Raw genomic sequence first — 17,826 nt, 5'->3', positions numbered from 1 at the left:
TGTGGTTGATATTGTGCAAGAAGATGTTGCTGTACTGTATCATGGGCAAAATCAATTGCGTTCTGTTATGCAGTTTGCTTAGACCCTACAAACGTTGAAAAATGGTCGAGTTCCATGGGATTACATGAACACAAGTTTATTATTTCTGCCTTTCAATTTGACTGTTAAACAGCAATTTATGTCAATGAAGGATGCCACGTTATAACTGTTGCATATTGAAAAGTTCAAACCTTTACCTTTTTCAGTAGCAGAATCCAATTCGGCAGTTTTGCTCATCCATGGGTTGATATCTCTACCTTTTCCCCTTTTCAAATTTGAGTCCTGCATGAAACACTACGCAATAGGTAGGTTTGAGACCCTGGGTGGTGCCCTTCATGAAGTCTGGAATCTCCCATTAACATACAGGTATTTGAGGGAAGGAAAATAAGTTTATCTGAATGATGAGGATTGCACCACCACACCAGATCACTCATTAGTGTGCAGAAATCTTCAATTGCATGGTTCTTGTAATATACTTGTACCGAACCGTGCTTGTGTTTTAAAGGGCACTCGAATCCCGGTCATTACACCGACATTCACATTGCTTGCAAACTGTAGTTATTTATTATTAAATAATGAAGATTGTTGTGGGATGCATGCTGGAATTCCTTATATCGTTACGGTTTCCCAGCGTGTAGTTTGCTGTAAGAATGTGTTGGTCCCTCCTCTGCATGGCAGGCTCGATGTTTCCATCTGGCCCTCTATTCCGACCTAGAAAGCAGAGTTCAACTAGATGAGTTGAATAATAGCTCTATTGTCCCAGAAGGAAGTTCCCCTTACATCTGCGCGTGAGACATTCGTCCTTCACCTTGCAAATACTCGTACTGCGGTAAATGCCTTGTTAAACACAGACCTGCCCCTGCATTTCGGTACTTTGATTAATACAATCTTAAATGCCTCATGGACCACTGGCCTGGCACATTTTTTTTAAAGTAGTATGTTCTGGCCTTGTGACCTAATTTCAAACTATATTTGGTGTGATCACTGCATTTTTTCATTTGATTTTTTCAAGTGTCTTTGGTGGTTTCCCTTTGCTCCGGGCTTTAGGCACAGGCATACTGCTATTAATTTGTTTACTACAGAATGAATGCACATCAGTGCCCCACGACGATCTGTCCCGGCTGCTCCACCTTTGTAACCGGATGCTAGAATACTATGGATCGCTGCCTCTGGCGACTCTGTGTATAGCGTATGGTTTATCTTTCCAGTTTTCATTCTTCACTTGTGTGCAGCCTGTTTTGCATTGCCTGAATTGTGGATTTGAATGAGCCCTGGATTTGTGTCTCTGCAACATGGTGTCTCCTGACCTGGACTTTAATCTACTAATGAGGCCCTAAGTTGCTCATAAACTAGATTGTTCTAGTACCGGGATTAAGGCCTGCGCAGCGGCTCATGGGGTTCTAGGCAATTGGAACATTTGGACTGCGGCCAATGACTATCTAGCGCGCAGTTATCTTGAAGTAAACCAGAGTTGTCTTCTGATGGTACAAGAGGCTCCAGGAATCGAGGAACATGTCTGTTCTTTCCATTTACTTAATTGGATGGCTGAAATGTTCATGGATGATAACAACGACTTCCTATTGGAGGCAGTTGCAACATATGGTGCTTATACGCTGTTGGATTGAAGTACGGATTTTTCTTCTGCTTTATAAACACATAGTGAACTCATGAACATTTTTTCCTAATGTCTTGATTTTTCCTTACATGTTTGACGTCTTTTTTCATACCATGGCAGCCCGTGCTTGTTTTCACTGACTTAGTTATTTTAATTCTGATTTTTATTCCCAATTCCCAAGTTTGGCAAAATTCCTGAACTTGGTTCTGTCTCATTCGAACTTGAACTCTGCATTTTATGAACTTTGCCCCAGTTATTGCACGTTCCCCGAACAAAGGAGGGTGTAGTATGGTTTAGGGCCTCTTTTTGCGTGCATGTTATATTAGCATGGCTTATTAGAAGTTTAAACGCCATTTTAACTTTTGCTGCCTTTTGCATATGACACTGCTTAGCTCTTTTGCAAGTTAGCTCTCACGAAGGTCTATACACGAGAAAAGGTTTGTTTTTTGACATCTCTAGACATACATCATGCCCCCAGTCTGTACAGTGAGTGCTGAGCCGCCAAGGTTATCATAACATGTGAGCCTGTTTATCGGCATGTCCGTGTTACACATTCTAGACACAACATTTTGGCAGCTGCGAGCTAAGAAAGATTCTGGCACCTTTATCATAGCACGCTGGCCATAATTCCACACACTTGGAAGATTCCAGGGATGCAGAGAAACTAGACGATCCAGATGTAATTTACACTTACTGAGCGGACAGGTAATGGGGTCCCCCAAAATAAGCTCAAGAGACCTTCTATAGTTTATAATACATAACTCCTATTTAGGGAGGGTGTTTAAACTAGGCGTGTATCACCTGTTTGCACTATAATTATAATTTGATTCCTCCTTTTGTATTTTATGGAATTGTAACCATGATGACCATAATATTCTTAATCATATGTCTGCTTATGTTGACTAAATTACTGCACTTGAGATCACGTCGTTAAAATAAATATTTTAACCTTACCGTGTCTCTTTTTTACTCCTGTTGTGGACTGGTATGAGAGTATAACAAAAGAGTGTTCTAACTTCCCACCATTCCTGAGATGGTCCTAAGTCGCATGTTCTAGGTTGTCTAATCATTGGTTACTTTGCTATAGGATAGCTCATGTGACACTGATTGTTAGCTGTTTGGGGTTTCTAGGTACTGAGGTGAGTTTCTGGTACACCACAATTCACTAATGTCCTAGGTCTCTGTGCACAGTTCTGTGTATGAGCAGAAATCCTTGCAACACCATCACAGCTAGATTGCTGACCTTTGTTTCCAATGCCCGCCTTGACGATCCCTCCGAAGCATTAAACACAGCTCCTTCGCCCAACAGAAATGTGCAAGAAGCAAAGTACAAGGTACACATTTTAAATATACTGTGCAAATAGGCAGATTTTAATTTTTTTTTAGCCAGTTTCTCACAAGTTAAAAAGGTCTGTGTTGCCCTGAACCAAACCACTAATGGCTAAATGGTTGCGTCATCAGCCCCCTATGAGGTGTGGCGAACGCGGAAGCCGTTGTAGCTAGACTGCTGATCTTAGTTTCCAATGCCCACCTTGACAATCCCCCCGGAACATTAAAGACAGCTCCTTCCCCCAACAGCAATGTGAAAGAAGCAAAGTACAAGGTACACATTTTATAAATACTGTGCAAATAGGCAGATTTTTAAAACATTAGCCAGTTTCTCACAAGTTAAAAAGGTCTATGTTGCCCTGAACCGTACCGCTAATGCTCGGTGAATAAGCTCTGTCTCACTGTGTGGCCGCGTCAGCCGCCCCTTATGAGGTATGGCAAACGCGGAAGTCATCGCAGCTAGACTGCTGACCTTAGTTTCCAATGCCCGCCTTGACGATCCCCCCGGAGCATTAAACACAGCTCCTTCCCATGTTCTTCTCAAAGCCACCGTGTGGATCTCACCTCAGTCTGAGAGTGAGACATGCCATGAGGGCCTAGGGAAAAGGAAGTTGCCTGAAAGCCTTAGACTCATGAATGTAGAATAGGAGGATGATGAAGAACCATTCATCACAGATGTTTGCCCAGCCCTTGTTACCTAATCCCAACCAGATGTGAGGGGTGTAGCACCACAGACACCACTAGCACCGCGGCCAGATGCCATATTTTCAAAGTGCTGGCAGCAACCTACATCCACAAAAACCTCATCGCTCTGGAGGGCTGATTGTGTGCCTACAGCTACCAGCGGACACCGGGGGCCAGGACCGGACTGCTTGCCCCTCCCCTTCCTACCTGGGGGCATGAGGACATCTTGCGCCTCCCGCTTCACGGGAGACCCATCGCTCTGGAGGGCTGAATGTGTGCCTACAGGTACCAGCGGTCACCGGGGGCGAGGACCAGATTGCTTGCCCCTCCCCTTCCTATCTGGGGGGATTTAATCCGATAGCACCACCCGCATCGCGGGACACGCGCGGGTGATCGCCGGGCTAAGCCCGGGCCAAGGGCGGGCCCGTCTGAGCCCGTCCGAGACAGAACGAGGCAGGGCCGGGCCAGGTCCCCTATATTTGTTCTGGTATTGGATTTCCAGCTGTTTCTTTCTGTGTCTATTTAAATCATTAAGCTTGCCCACACCTCGAGGGGGATCAACGCTAAAGAGTTTCGCTGGGGAGTCCATATTGCATCACCTTCAGCGTAACGGGTCTCAGTTTAGTTAGGTGTCCCGAAGGGGTGAAGAGAAACAACTTTAATGGGGAAGAGGAAAGCAATGGAGAGAGCAGGGTGAACCAATGGCCCACTAGTAGCTCACAGTAAGAAAAAGAGGCAAAGGAAAACAACTAGAAATGCCCCAGCTAATTGTGTAATGGGTAGGATAGATAGTGTCATCCAGGAATGTGAAGATATTCTTTCAGACGACCATAGTGCAAATGAGGTAGAAGCTACATCTAACTCCCCTGCTGTAAAACCCAAAAGTGTAGTAATACCGCACCTGTTTCACAAATTGAAACAGGGTGGAAAAAAGGGGGTAGTAACCCAGCTACAGCATGACGCAGAACTCCTTGTCCATAATCCCGAGGATGCACAGGTAGAGGAGAGAGGGTTAGGCGAGGTGGGCTCTAATGTTCTATGTGCTAACAGTTATGCCCCACTAGCCTCACTTACTGATCAACCTGTCCCCACTCTATCTCCCTCGCCTTTGGTTAACCAGAGAATGGCACTCTGTTGTCCATGTAGCCACTCCTCCGAGGATCTAGTAGCAGTCATTGGGGAACTTAGAGGGGAGCTAGGGAGGCTGAGACCATGTTGATGGACTTCCTCTCCATGTACTCAGAAATCCATCCCCACCGGAGGCGGACTGATCTCTTGTCCTGTCCGACCTTCTTCATATTTGCAGAATAACCAAAAAACGAACACTTTGGGTACAATGGGCACAATGGGGGTCACGCTAGAACCATCCTGGGGGGTCAGGGGCGCACAAAACTACACACTTAATGGCCCTTACTATGGCCCGAGAGGGGTGTTAGACCAAACCCCCCAGTTACTTCTCAAAGCACACGGCATACACCACAGAGCTCGGGTCCCCTCCCGGCCCTAATGTCCTCTCTAGGCCCAAAGCACTTTAGGGCTGAGAGTACATCTTCTAACATAGGGGCCGATTAGGATGGCGGACGGACTTGCGTCCGTCCGCCACCCTTGAGGAGGAGGGAACGTCCGCAGGGGCTGCGGCGTTCCCTCCGTGCTGATTAGGATGTGACCGCCAGGGTGGCGGTCACATCCTCTATATTTAACATTGCGGCGGGTGCAGCTTCAAGCTGCACCCGCCGCAATGTTAAAAAAGCATGTTTTACATTTACATGCACAAAGCGGCCGGCACCGCACGGTGCCTGCTGCTTTGTGCACGCAAATGCAGGGGGGTACCATAGGTACCCCCCATGTGCACCCCCCACCCCCCATTCACCCAGGGGGCCCGCAACGGGCCCCCAAAGTGAATGTCCGTATGCTTTTCCATGGCGGAAAAGCCGCCGTGGAAAAGCATGTATTCACGAACATCCTAATATGGCGGACGGTGTCTCATAGACACCGCCTGCCATGTTATAGCTTTTCCGCCACGGTCGGAAGCCGACCGCGGCGGAAAAGCGGCGGACGGAATTCCAGACCCACCAGCCATCCTAATTTGGCGGTGGGTCTTTGGAGGCTCCGCAGCGGTTTTTCCGCATCCTCCAGGCCGGCGGACACTTCCGCCGGCCCGGAGGATGCGGAAAAAACGCCATCCTAATCGGCCCCATAGTCTTTTTGGCCAATGTTCCTAAAATCTCCGACCCTAGTAGATACGAATCCAGTGACTCATTAATCAACAAATCAATCCACTGGATCCGATATGTGCGAGGGTGCCGCTCCATCATTGGGGAAGACATTATTAAAAACCAGGAGATGCTTCTCTTCCAACTCTCCATTAGATAACATTGAGCTAACTTTGGTTGATGCTACACTGGTTGACAATTTGGTTGCACTTGAGTTTAGGACCTCATCCCCAGACTCTTCATGTATTCAGTTGAGGCCTAACCCCATTGTATCTGTTTTCAGTGAAGAGAAGGAAGTCCGATCAGGCAGTAGAGGGGTTCTGTCTGAGTTAGACGCTAACGATTGACTCTACCTCAATTCCCCAGAGCCAATTGTAATCAGTAGTCGCCGCTTATGTTGTGGTTCCTTACCTTTGCAGCACCTTGAGCACCCTCTGGCTCCCCCTCTGTTCACACCTCAAAATACGGTCAACAATATTGACATCCTTTCCCCTAACCCACAAGCGCAGAAACATCTGACTATTCTTTCTTGGAATAGAGCCGGTTTAAAGAAAAATATGTCCATACCATCATGGAATGGGTTTGTTGGAACCCATGATGTATGTCTATTCCAGGAGACATGGAGTGTTGGGGCGTTATTTAATCCCAGCTATTCCACATTCCATACCCCTGCTATCACTAGCGGTAAAGGCAGGCCCTCTGGAGGCCTATTAGACTGGATTAGAATAGATCTGGGATGGTCTGCCTCTTTACATGGCAGCGAGAGCCATGATATCTTGTGGTTAACCTTAAAGGGTCCTAAGGGTGATGGAACTTTTTAATGTTTATATAAGACCTAGATACAGGCACGAGCACTCGCTCATTTTTAAAATACTTTGAGAGTCACGATAACTTGTATTTTGGTTGAAATAACGATCTGACAAACCTGTGTGAATGCGTGTGTGTTGATTTTAAAAACCTCACTTTACCACAGCTCCACTCACCTGCCCACAGCCTCACAGCGGATCTTAGCGCTGCCGAGGACTCGCAGGGTAAACAAACATTGCCGCCATTTCCGGCCGCACTCTGAGGCCACGCCCCTTTCACGAGGCCACGCCCCCTGTGTACTTAAGCCGCGAAAAACAAGCATCTGGTCAGAAGACCTTTTCTCCTGAGGCGGAAGCCGGGAGATATAGGCACGAGCACTCGCTCATTTTTAAAATACTTTGAGAGTCACGATAACTTGTATTTTGGTTGAAATAACGATCTGACAAACCTGTGTGAATGCGTGTGTGTTGATTTTAAAAACCTCACTTTACCACAGCTCCACTCACCCGCCCACAGCCTCACAGCGGATCTTAGCGCTGCCGAGGACTCGCAGGGTAAACAAACATTGCCGCCATTTCGCGCCGCACTCTGAGGCCACGCCCCTTTCACGAGGCCACGCCCCCCTACCGAGACATCCTTTCTCTATAAAATATGTGCATGTACCGAACGCGCAGCGGGCGAGCGCAGCGGGCGCGACGTTTGCGCGCCGAAGGCGCGCCTAAGGCAAGCCTGTCTGCGCCCGTCCGCGCCAACTCCGGGCCTAGGGCCATCCATACTGGCAGTACCTTACCGGCCCCGAGAATCACATGGACCAGCACACAGCTACTAGACCTAAGTAAGACAGCCTGCTCGTCTCCCCTCACTTGTAGCTTTCCTCTATCTTGCCCCTTCCGGCACAAATGTCCTAATTGTCCTTTCTCCCTCTGCCCCGACTGATCTCGTACCAGAAACAGCACACCATCAACTAAGCAACCCCCCCCACCAACTCCTACTCCATGGGTTTGGTTAATTGTCGCTCTCTACCCAGCCACGCCAACGACATCTGGCTTTTACTGTCCACCTCATCCTGGGATGCACTGTTCCTAACAGAGACTTGGATTAAAGACTCCTCCAATCCTGATATCGCCCTAGCTCTTCCCACTGACTACAGTTTCACAGGACTCAGCCGTGAAGGCTCCAAAACAGGAGGAGGAATCGTGGTGATTCTAAAGAAGCATTTGAAAATCACCTCACGAAAATCTCAAACATTAACCCCATTGAAGCTCTGTACTTCTCTATCACCGACTCCACCACAGCAGTTTGCTCAGGAATTCTGGTCTATAACCCCCCGAACTCCCCACAACCTGCTGTCCTAGAGCTAATGGCTGTCACAGCAGATCTCTCCCTCAAACACCCCCACTTCATGGTACTGGGAGACTTCAACCACCACGTTGATGTAAGTAGCTGTAACCGCGCCTCCCAACTCCTCGAATCTATGCAAAACATCAATCTTACGCAAAAAGTAAAAGGCACCACTCATAAAGCAGGTCATACTCTCGACCTCATTTTCTCGAACAGCGAGAAACTCATAATCCTCCCCTCCCTACCTCTACCTTGGTCCGACCATTTTCTGATACCCTTCGAGCTATCCCTAACTCTAATTACAAAACAGGAATCTACCATCAGATCTCAGGGCAGAAAATGGCACAAACTCACACTCACTGCCATAGAACCAAACTACCATAATAGTTTAATCCCTCTCCCTGACGACCTCAACGAAGCAGTGCGTACACTAAATAGCGACCTTACGACCGCTATCGAGAAAGTCACACCTCTTCAAAGCCTCTTCTCCCGTAGACAACAACCATCGGCCCCTTGGTTCACGGAAGAACTACGAGCACACAGAAGTTGGTGCAAGAAGCTGGAACGTCAATGGAGACAGAACTATGATACAGGAGCTAAGGCCCTCTATCGACAAAGTCTTAAAGAGTTTTACAAACTCAAACGCCAATCCATGAGCACATACTTTTCCGAAACAATTGCCAAAGCAAAAAATTCAACGAGGACCCTATTTAATATAGTGAAAGAATTTACTCACCCCAGCGCACTCTCCACTCCAGTGCCCATGTCACAGACATTATGTGAAAACCTATCTAACTTCTTCGAAGAAAAAATTGCCAACATAGCGGCAGCGATCCTTCAGAAAGATTCCCATACCACCAAAGATCCAACCCTTAACAGCTCTCATGCATTTACCGCATTCCAACCCCTCAGCAAAGAATTTGCTCTTAAGCTATTTCAGGACTGTAAATCTGGTTCACCCCTGGACCCTGCCCCAGCGCTGATCATGAACGAAATTGCCCCCACCATCATTAACCCCCTATTGGACATCTGGAACTCCTCATTACTCACTGGGGTTGTTCCCTCTGCCTGGAAACACGCCATGCTAATCCCGCTCCGAAAAAAGACCGGCATTGATCCCTCCTGTCTAAACAACTACCGACCAATTTCACTCCTACCCAAACCCGCAAAAGTTCTGGAAAAAGCCGTTCAAAAACAACTGTCCCACTACCTGGAATCCAACTCCTTATTCCACGACACCCAATCAGGCTTTAGACCAGACTATAGCACTGAGTTGGCGCTACTCGAGGTATCCGAATCAATCCGCGAATGCACGGACAAGGGAGAGGAGGCCATGCTGGTCCTCCTCGACCTATCCGCTGCGTTTGATACCATCTCACACGACAAACTTCTGATTCGCCTACAAGAAGTTGGTATCGGCGGGCCCCCCCTCGCATGGATAAAATCCTTTCTCACAAACAGAATACAGCAAGTGATGCTGGGACCTTATCTATCCTCCAAAAAACAGATGATCTGGGGCGTCCCACAGGGTTCTGCCCTCAGCCCACTCCTATTTAATGTGTACCTCAAACCTCTGGCTAAAGTTGTTGAATCCTGTGGCGTCAAAGTAACCTTTTACGCTGACGACACCCAACTGGTGTTCTCCTTCAAAGAACACACTGAAAAATCTTTTAACAACTTTCGCCTCTGTATGCTCAACATCGCCACCTGGATGTCGGCTAACAATCTAAAACTCAATACTGACAAAACCGAGGTCCTGTTCTTTAATCATAAATCGCCCATACCCTCCAATCTCTGGTGGCCGTCTGAACTCAACCCCCTCCCCAGAACCAGTTCAAACCGCCCGCAACCTTGGCTTTCAATTCAATACCTCCCTCTCCTGCAAAACTCAAATCAATAAAGTCACCTCAGCCTGCTTCGGGAAACTTCAAATGATAAAAAAAATCATCCCATACCTACCACTTGAGTCCCGTAAAACAGTAGTTCATGCCCTCATCACTGCTCATTTGGACTATGCCAACAGCCTATACGTAGGCGCTCCTACTTACCTCATCTACCAACTTCAAAAAGTCCAGAATGCTGCGGCCAGGTTAGTTTGCAATATCCCCTACCGTCATTCCATCTCACCCCACCTAATCAAACTACACTGGCTCCCAATAAAACTCCGTATTCAATTCAAGGCCTTAACTCTGGCCTTCAGAGCGCTTAATGACCGAGGCCCAACCTACCTACGTCGTAGAATGAGGTTCTCACAAGCTCCAAGAAACCTAAGATCCAATCATCTTCGCCTCATGATCTGCCCCCGCTTTCGCCTTTCACGTACAGGAGGAAGGGCCCTGGCAGTAGCCACTTCCAAACTGTGGAATCAGCTTCCCACAGAGTTAAGATTCCTGACGTTCGAACCCCAATTCCGAAAAAAACTAAATACCTGGTTATTCTCACAGATCTAATGATCTCACTTCACTCCCTCTCGACCCTCCTGAGATTATGTCTTCAGCGCCGGGACACCTCCGTCGGAGGTAGCTGTGCGCTCTACAAAATTCTAAATAAATAAATAAATAAATAAGGGGGACTGTGGGTGGCAAGTCCTTGGCAATCCTGAGCAAGCTGGAAGAGTTGCTATCTAAATGCCCCCCTTCTGCTAAATATGTTGTAGCTGGAGACTTCAACTGTACATTTGAGCCATTGAGCTATGAAGATCTCTTGAATACAATGGATGAGGACAGTAAATGAGGTGTGCCCCCCCTTACACTGCCGCCAGTTAAAAGATGGTCCGAGGTTATAACCCGAGTAAATGCTATAACCCTGGAATTTGGTCTCAGAGCTGCCAATGGCAGAACTCCTTCAGATCCCCGGGGGGTTAATACTTTCAATAAATTAGCATGCCCATCTAGAATCGATTATATTCTGGTGGACCTACGTCTTTGGGTAGATGTCGTCGATATGGAGGTGGGTCATACCATTGACAGTGACCACAACCCCTAACATTAAAAATGAAGAATCGATGGGCATCACAGTCTATTAAATCTAACCCAAGCACAATGGCACTATTCTCCTCTAAGGAGCTAATTTTGTCTAATTGCGGTAGGCGCCTAAGGTGGTCTAAGATGGTGGGGGATGACTTAAAGATCGCGCACATCTCCACAATTCTGTCCGCAAAGACAGGCGATTTGGAGGAAGCTTGGGCAGTAGCGCAAGAACGGGAGAAGATTCCTCTAATCCACCAAGATACCACCTGTTTGATTGGTGCCCAATTTGTGGGAAGTTCCAGCAAAGGCCAAGGCATGAGCCAAAAAGGAATTCTAATCTATGGTTCACTGCAACCTGTAAGGAGAAAAGGCAAGCCCTAATAGTAGCTGTAAAAGCAAAAAATTCTCACTTGATCAAAATTACGAGAAAGGCCTATAAACTATCCCTAAAACTAGCTAAGCGAGACTGGGAGGAGGCCCTCTGGGAGGATCTAAAGAAGGCATCAAATAAGAGAAATTCTGCTTCTTTCTGGGACTTAATCAAGAAGAGAGAAAGGAGTGATAATCCTTTGATCGGCAATCATATTGGGAGCCAGGTTTGGTGGAATCATTTTGCTCACCTATATTCTGAAGAAGCTGAGGGGGAGGCAGCTAATCATCACGACATCCAGGCCACAACTCCCTCCGATGCCATAAACCCATTTAGTCTGAATGAGGTCCTCTCCGCCATCAATAGCATTACTCCTGTAAAAGCGGCAGGTCCAGATGGTATCCCGGGTGACCTGTTTTTTTTGGAGCCACATAAGTGGGACAGATATATTCTACTCTAGATTAATAGCATAATGGAAGGATGGGTAGTCCCGAACTCATGGAAAGAAGCAGAGGTAATACCCATCTACAAAAAAGGCGATCACCAGGACCCCGCTAATTATAGGCCTATAAGCCTAATAGACTGCATGCAGAAAGTGGTAGGCAGAACCCTCCTGAATAGGATACAGATTTGGATGGAGGAGGAGGGAATCCTCTCAAATTGCCAAGCAGGCTTTAGGAAAGCCACTAGCACAGTTGACCAAGTGTTCAGACTACTTCTCCTTTATTGGAAGGTGGTAGTCATTGGTAAGGGTAGCCTGTATCTTGTGCTCATTGATCTCAAGACGGCTTTCGATTTGGTCCCACGCGCAAAGCTATGGACAGTGCTCCAAGATATGGGTATTCCCCCTATATTCTTTCTCTTCTAATACGCCTCCATGAGGACACTTTTGCTCGAGTTAGATGGAGGGATCAAGGGCAAACCACCGAGAAGATACCGGTAAATAGGGGTGTCCGCCAGGGTTGTGTGCTGGCTCCCACACTTTTTTCACTTTATGTGAACGGTGTGGTCGATTTTTTGAGCCAAGTTCCAGCTGATGCACCTACCCTGGCGGGAAAAAATAAATAAATAAAAAAAAATAAAAAATTGCTACCCTCCTCTTTGCTGATGATACCCTCCTTATATCTAAAACTCCGATGGGCCTCCAAAAACTCCTTACTCGTTTCCAACTTTTTTGCACTCTAAGGGGTCTTACCATAAATATTGCTAAGACTAAGTTCATGGCTTTTAACCCTGGGAGTAACTTTAGACCTAAACTCTCTCTGAATGGTTCTCCCTTAGAGCGAGTCCATTCTTTCGATTATTTGGGGGTCAGGCTTTCAGATAACATGGCTTGGGGCTCGCATCTGATTAAGATGCTTCAAAATCATAAACGGGTGTCGGGTGCCATCTCAAGAGAGCAACGTTCTTCCCTGTACAGATTGGTTGCCCCAGCTCTAGTGGTCTATGAGGGTAAAGTGGTGAGCTCGGCAATCTATGGCGCCGAACTCTGGGGCTTTGAATAAACAGCAGAGATCCAAAGATCAGAGAACACATTCTTTCAGAGACTTGGTCTCTGCCCCTATCCATACACCACTGAAGCCTTTATTTCCCTACATGGGCAGACGCTCGTTTAGTGAGAAGGGCAGACTTCGCCCCCTATTGTACTGGGCAAGAGTAAGACGCACCCCTGAATTGACGCATTATGCGGCTGGCCTTTCTGAGTTGATCGCTCTGGACTCCAACAAGAGGGTAAAATGGCTAAGGGGTCTGAAGGATTTATTGTATAAACTAGGCTTAGCTGAATCATGGGAGAACCAGGCCCCCCTGACCAAGGTGGAGTTAAAAAAGATCTACTGGAACTGGGTTAATCACCAGTTGGTACATCACTCCAGGCTTGGTAGACTAACTGACAAATTCCTCCATCATAAACATGTTAGTTGCCAGGAACCATATCTAGATTTTATTAGACTTCCTAGAGATAGTATTCTCTATATGCAGTTCCTTTTTGGCTCCTTAAATCTAAACTTCACGCTTGCTCAACGGGATCCAACAAAATATACTTCAACCCACTGTCCGTGACGTGATGCTCAGCATGAATCGGTAGCCATCTATTATTTGCATGCCCTGCCTACAAACAGGCTCGGACAAAATGGCTCAAGCCAATTTGCACCCAAATGGGAACTAAGAATCATCTAGTGGCGCTTCGCATTTTGCGGACAGATACCTCAAGGTCTCTGTTCGTGTGCAGAGTTGCCAAGTACTTGGGCTGTGCATGGATTATCCGTTCAAAAATATCCAACAAGGCAGTGGGTTCAAAGAAGTAGCTGAACAATGTTCTGCTGTCTGGATGCACTTCCATGTTTTTTTTTTAAATCTTGTTATTAATGTTTCCTAGCGTTATGTCTGGGATATTTTAAAATAAAAAATGTGTCCTATACCTTGTAATGGCAATGCACCACCTTTGGAAAATCATGTCTTAAATTTCTGTTCTTAACCTTTTAACATTTTAAATGTACTGGCATATTTGATACTTTATGGTTCGGTAACGCTTTTATGATACTTGTGATCGAATAAAGCTTATTTAAAATGAAAAACCTCAGTAGAAGTAGGTACTGCAGAGAGGCAAATGTCAAAACGCGTACCTTCAACCAGTTCATCAGACATTGGCAGTGCCATCAGCGTCAGAAAACTTCCCCAGTTTAGGACTTCTTTAAGGTTAGCAAGAAGGAGCAGAACACTGCCATATGTTTCATTTGCAGAACAAGTGTTAGACGGGGTGAGCTTAGTACAAACTATGGCAAAGGAGGCCAAACAACCCATTTGAGAAAACACCATACAATCAATTGTGAGGGGCACCTTAGAGGCCAAAAAACTGCACATGGTGTTGGTGCAGGGGGGTGAAAGGCTAAGCAGGGAATCTGATCTGATCATGTTGGATGGTGAAGAAGAGGAAGACATTTTTAATACGCAAAGCAGCTCCGTACCAAGCAGTGCAGTAGTATTGCCCACATCAGCAACATCGAAATGGCACAAGAATCAGGGGATCACTGACATAATATCGACCTCACAAAAATCGAGATACAAAAATATCGAGTCAAAAATATCGAGAGACAAAATATCGACTCCCTATCTTCAAACAGGTAAGTACCAAAATATCGACTCCAAAATATCGACTTACAAAAATATAGACAGTCAAAATATCGATTTTTTAAATGTTTTAAAATTAAGTTAAAACTAATATAGTAATAAATATATTTAATATAAACTTAGAAATAATTATTAAATAAATGTAGTATTAATAAATAATTAATATAATTTAAAAAATTATATCACCAAAAAGAATACATATATATATATATATATATATATATAAACATATTATTAAATAAACATATATAACATTTTTAGCGTAGCATAGAAAATGGTTAAAATTTATTGTTACAACTATATTGAGTTCAACATTAGCAAAAGTGTTGGATAGCGTAGAGGTAAAATTTACTATTCCCACTCCAGTGGGTGCAACAGTAGGGAAAGCGCTGGATAGCATACGGGTTAAAATTACTATTCCAACTCCAGTGGGTGCAACAGTTGGGAAAGCGCTGGATAGCGTAGGGGTTAAAATGACTATTCCCACTCCAGTGGGTGCAACAGTAGGGAAAGCGCTGGATAGCGTAGGGGTTAAAATTACTATTCCCACTCCAGGGATGTATGACGTTACAACGCATACTTTTACAACGCCTACCATTACAATGAAACTTTTACAACACAAAAACTTTTACAACGCATACATTTACAACGCAAGATTTTACAACGCATATACCTTTACAACGCATACCATTACAACGTAAGTATTGGTAAGTATATAATAATTTTTTTAATATAAATTAATGAAAATTATTATAATATAATTTAATTTTATTTAATTTTATTTAATTAATTTAATTTAAATGTAATTTTACTTTATTTTACTTTCTTTTTACAAAGTACCCCTGTACACCAAAAACTGAAAACTGACCCTGAACCCTAAAAATACCCCTTTACCCAAAAACTGAAAACTGGCCCTGAACCCTAAAAATACCCCTTTACCCAAAAACTGAAAACTGACCCTGAACCCTAAAAATACCCCTTTACCCCAAAAACTGAAAACTGACCCTGAACCCTAAAAATACCCCTTTACCCAAAAACTGAAAACTGACCCTAAACCCTAAAATTACCCCTTTACTCAAAAACTGGAAACTGACCCTGAACCCTAAAAATACCCCTTTACCCCAAAAACTGAAAACTGACACTGAACCCTAAAAATACCCCTTTACCCAAAAACTGAAAACTGACCCTGAACCCTAAAAATACCCCTTTACCCAAAAACTGAAAACTGACCCTGAACCCTAAAAATACCCCTTTACCCAAAAACCCAAAACTGACCCTGAACCCTAAAAATAACCCTTTACCCAAAAACCCAAAACTTAAATTTAATTTCCAAAACCAATTACTTTTATTTACAAAGTACATTTTATTTAATGGTCAATTATTAATCAATTAACAAATGTAATTAATTAACATATTTAATTAGTTATTATTAAATTACTCCGCACCCTATCCCCCTATAAACTCACAACCCACTACAGAAATTAATTTACTAATTATTATTTATTTATTCTTTAAATATTTATAATTACCAATTATATTTTAATTATTTACCAAATAATAATTAATTAACAATTATTATTAATTTACATATTTAATTAATTACATTTAAATTACTTCCCACCCTATTCCCCTATAAACCCACAACCCGCTACAGAAAATATTTTACGAAAATGTAATTATTGATCAATTAATCAATTATTATTAATTACCTATTATATTTTAATTAATTAACAATTAATAATTAATTAACAATTACTATTATATTACAGATTTAATTAATTATATTTAAATTACTTCCCACCCTATTCCCCTATAAACCCACAACCCGCTACAGAAAATATTTTAAGAAAATGTAATTATTGATCAATTAATCAATTATTATTAATTACCAATTATATTTTTATTAATTAACAATTAATTAATTAATTAACAATTACTATTATATTACAGATTTAATTAATTATATTTAAATTACTTCCCACCCTATTCCCCTATAAACCCACAACCCGCTACAGATTTATATTACACAATTATTACAAATTATAAAACACTTACCTTATTTTTGATATTTTTGTTGTCTATATTCTATGTAGTCGATATTATGTCTAGTCTATATTTTTGATTCGATATTTTGGCTATTAATATCGATAGTAATCGATATTTTTGTAGTCTATTATATGTCTGGTCGATATTTTGTCTAGTCTATATTTTTACCTCGATATTATGTCCAGTCGATATTTTTGAGGTCGATATTATGTCTGTTCACCGAATCAGGTTGAGACACCAAGGCAAGATAGTCCAGTGACTGCCCCACTGAAACACAACATTGAGCCTACCACTGTCTGCTCTCAGGAAATCACCTACAACAGTAGCACCAGAAAAGAAAAAAAATGCAGGCTACTATTCCTGGCATGTTTAGGCAGGAGGGCAGTACAAACGCAACCACCCAACAACACGTTTGCACAATGTGAAGCTGACTAAAATGTTAGCGTTGGACTTCCTCACTTTTTCTTTAGTGAAAGAGGTGGGTTTTCTTGAATTTGTGGCAGCCATCTGCCTGAAATGGAAGGTTTGCAGCTCATTCTATTTTGCCTGAGTTGCTGTTCCAGCACTTCATTATGATGTGTTGCAATTGCTTGGACAAGTTTTGCAGCAGAGTACTGTTCACACTATACCCCTGACCAAAGTCATGTGGAACAGTTGTCAAGCCACTGATTACATGTGTGTACCTGCACACTGGATCTCTTTTGTTTGGGTTAGAGAAATAATATCTGCAGGTGTTGACACTGTTGACATTTTTTAGTGCCACTCAAGAAGCATGCAACATGTTTGCTATAAGGAAATCCCATACTGCTGCAAACATCTTGGAAGACTTTAACAACAAGGTCTCTGAATGGTTATGAGCAAGAGGGCTTAACACTGGATTTGCTGCCATGTACAATGGCAGTAATTTTGTTAGGGCCATGGCAGGTGCTCGCTATTTCAGGATTCTCTATTTGGCACATTGCTTCAACATCATTGTGCAGGAATTTCTCAAAGAAGAACATTGAGTCGGTAACTTACTGTGCACTAGTAGAAGAATCTGCACTCATTTCAGCCATTATTTTAAAGCCTGAAAGCAGCTGAGAGTCATTCAGCGTGATAATGGAATGCCAGTGAAAGCATTCATACAGGAGGTGCTAACACATTGGACCCAACTTATTACTACATGTTACAACATCTGTTTGTGCAGTACAGACCAATTAATGAATATGTCATGCAAAGAGGGGATGCAACTGTCAAAGGCATGATCATTGAGATGGACCAATGGGGCATAGTCAAATGCCTAGC

The sequence above is a fragment of the Lissotriton helveticus genome, chromosome 6 (genome assembly GCF_964261635.1).
Source record: "Lissotriton helveticus chromosome 6, aLisHel1.1, whole genome shotgun sequence".
Lineage (NCBI taxonomy): Eukaryota > Metazoa > Chordata > Amphibia > Caudata > Salamandridae > Lissotriton > Lissotriton helveticus.
The sequence above is the reverse complement of the archived record's forward strand: the minus strand, read 5'-3'. Positions refer to the sequence as shown.